The sequence below is a fragment of the Trichechus manatus genome, unplaced genomic scaffold (assembly GCF_000243295.1).
Source record: "Trichechus manatus latirostris isolate Lorelei unplaced genomic scaffold, TriManLat1.0 scaffold00145, whole genome shotgun sequence".
Lineage (NCBI taxonomy): Eukaryota > Metazoa > Chordata > Mammalia > Sirenia > Trichechidae > Trichechus > Trichechus manatus.
Window position 1 is genome coordinate 28,127 of NW_004444081.1, and position 2,435 is coordinate 30,561.

At 42.3% G+C, this 2,435-nt stretch overlaps 3 non-coding genes across 3 annotated transcripts; 2 read left to right on the forward strand and 1 right to left on the reverse strand.

The window, feature by feature from the left end:
• Window positions 1-17: 17 nt before the first annotated feature.
• TRNAL-CAG (transfer RNA leucine (anticodon CAG)) lies at window positions 18-100 on the reverse strand. The gene has a single exon. It is a non-coding gene; the product is annotated as a tRNA-Leu (tRNA).
• A 671-nt stretch (window positions 101-771) lies between these two features.
• On the forward strand, window positions 772-843 carry TRNAG-UCC (transfer RNA glycine (anticodon UCC)). The gene has a single exon. It is a non-coding gene; the product is annotated as a tRNA-Gly (tRNA).
• An 848-nt stretch (window positions 844-1,691) lies between these two features.
• Window positions 1,692-1,763, forward strand: TRNAD-GUC (transfer RNA aspartic acid (anticodon GUC)). Its single transcript has one exon. It is a non-coding gene; the product is annotated as a tRNA-Asp (tRNA).
• The last annotated feature ends 672 nt before the right edge of the window (window positions 1,764-2,435 follow it).

Below are 2,435 nucleotides of genomic sequence, written 5' to 3' on the forward strand. Positions count from 1 at the left end.
AAAAAAAAAAAAGTCTTTGTCAGAAGTGGGATTCGAACCCACGCCTCCAGGGGAGACTGCGACCTGAACGCAGCGCCTTAGACCGCTCGGCCATCCTGACACGTAGCGAACGCTTTTTTCTTAGTTCTCTTATGGGTACCAAACACTACTGTATTATGTCTAGTTACATATAGGGTAGCTATGAGTCTGAACCGACTCAACAGCAATGGATTTATATTAATCTTGTAGTTAATCTACTTATTATTCCAAATAAAATCCGAATTTTCCCTGGTCCCCTTCGCAAAGCAGAGAAAATAAAACTACCTCCGACAGCTCTTTCCTACTTTCTACTTCCTCACCATACTAAACCGTAAAGCTTCTCTTCCTCCTTTTCTAAAGGAGCCGAGCCACACAAGGGTTGACCCCTTGCGGAGCAGATCTCTCTTGGACCCGATTCCGGCTTACCTAGTGCCAAGGGGCTCCGTTCGGCTCTGGAGCTAGCGGAGAGCGGGGGTTAGAAAAGGCGGCGGAGGAAAAGAAGGGGTCTGTTCTCTTCCACCGAAGGCTCCATTTATTTCGGGATCATAGATATAAAACCCTTCGCTAAAACCTGTCCGCCATGGGTGACCCTGCTGGTATTTGAAATACCGGTGGCATAGCTTCCAGCATCAAAGCAACACGTAAGTCACGATTCGACAAACTGACAGACGAACAGTGGAACAAGAAAAACAGGCATTAAATTTAAGGCATCTATTCTCTCATATACTCTAATGCAAGCACGGTTTTCGGCAAGCGTTGGTGGTATAGTGGTGAGCATAGCTGCCTTCCAAGCAGTTGACCCGGGTTCGATTCCCGGCCAACGCAAAGCGGTTTTTCTTCTTCCTAAATCGCACTTGACAAGAGACTACGAGCTCTAGATTTGTACGACGCAAACAACTACCTCTCTCTTACACTTTTTCCATTTTCTTCCCTGGCCTCTTTCTCCTCACAGCCACGTTTTGGCCGGATTAGATTCTGAAAGTTTATCTTTCTTCTTTTTTAAACTTCCAGCACTTGAGAAATCTTTGGGATCGCTTGTTCGTAACTCGGCTCCTAAAGGACCCTCGTGTCTGTATCGCGAGCTTAATACGGTAGCCAAGAGCCACCGGTGGCTATTGAGCACTTGAAAGGTGGCCTGTGCGACTGAGGAGGAACTGCATTTTCAAAGTTATTTAATTTTAATTAACTTAAATTTAAATTTTAGAAAACATATACTCAGTTTAGCTACTGGAAACGTTTACGTACGTTTGGAACAACTTGGCTATGTGAATCTACATTCTCAACTGTAAATTTTACGAAATGTAAATACAGATCAAGCATTTTCGATGAAAAGATAACATCTCAATTGAAAAGTGCTGTAAGTGTAAAGTACATATCAAATTTTGAATGCTAAGTACGAAAAAATAAAACATTTTTATATGGATTACTTGTTGCAGTAATATATTAGGTTAATAAACTTTATTATTAGAATTAATTTTTACCAGTTATTTATTTAATGTGACTATTGGATAATTAAAATTACATATGGGGTTAGCATTATGTTTCTATTGGAATGCATTGGTCTGGATAAAAAAGGTACAACTTTGCCAGCAATCAGCAACTTATCGAATAATTTGCTCCGGCAGTTTAGAAATACCTCTTAGGTAGAAATTTTGAAGCGTCGCCCGTCGCCGTCCTCGTTAGTATAGTGGTGAGTATCCCCGCCTGTCACGCGGGAGACCGGGGTTCGATTCCCCGACGGGGAGGCTGGGTATGTTTTATTTCTTCTTAACACCGACAATTTTTTTTTCCCTCAAATAACTTTAAGTTCACTCCAATAGTCTGTGTCTCGCATTCTATGCTCATGGATAATAGGCAAGGGGTCAAGTGAGTGAAGTTCGTACTTTGATCTTGGTTCTGGGTTAAAGGTCTTGGGTGATTAATATCGAAAGCAAGTTTACACCCGATCCGCTATTCAATGGTCCTGCCTCTGAGTTTTTCGTCTCCCTTTCCCACAACTTCCTGCTACCCACTGAAAGAGAATTCCAGGGTCCAGGCTCTATCTTAAGTCGGAACTCTGTATTCCCACTTTTCCTTCTTGCTACCTGCCGCACCGAAGACTCAGTAGGCGCTTCTGCTTAGTTTTTCCCTTGCATGTTGCTATTCAGCAGCGGTCAGCTTAATTCTCAAGTCCTCACTGTTCTGACTGTCATACTCAGAGTGTGCAAACTTGTGAAACAACCTCCTTTACAGTGATGGTGAATAAACAAAGATTTTATTTCGATGCCAAATACAGAGACATGAGCACTGCTCTGACAATCAGGAGACCTGTTTTGTTTCTGTCCAGGCTTGAATCTCCTTTACTTTCTGCCTGATTTGGTTGCTCTCTCAGGGCCTACAATCAGATTTAAAAAAATACTTTGTCCAGAGTTTATAAT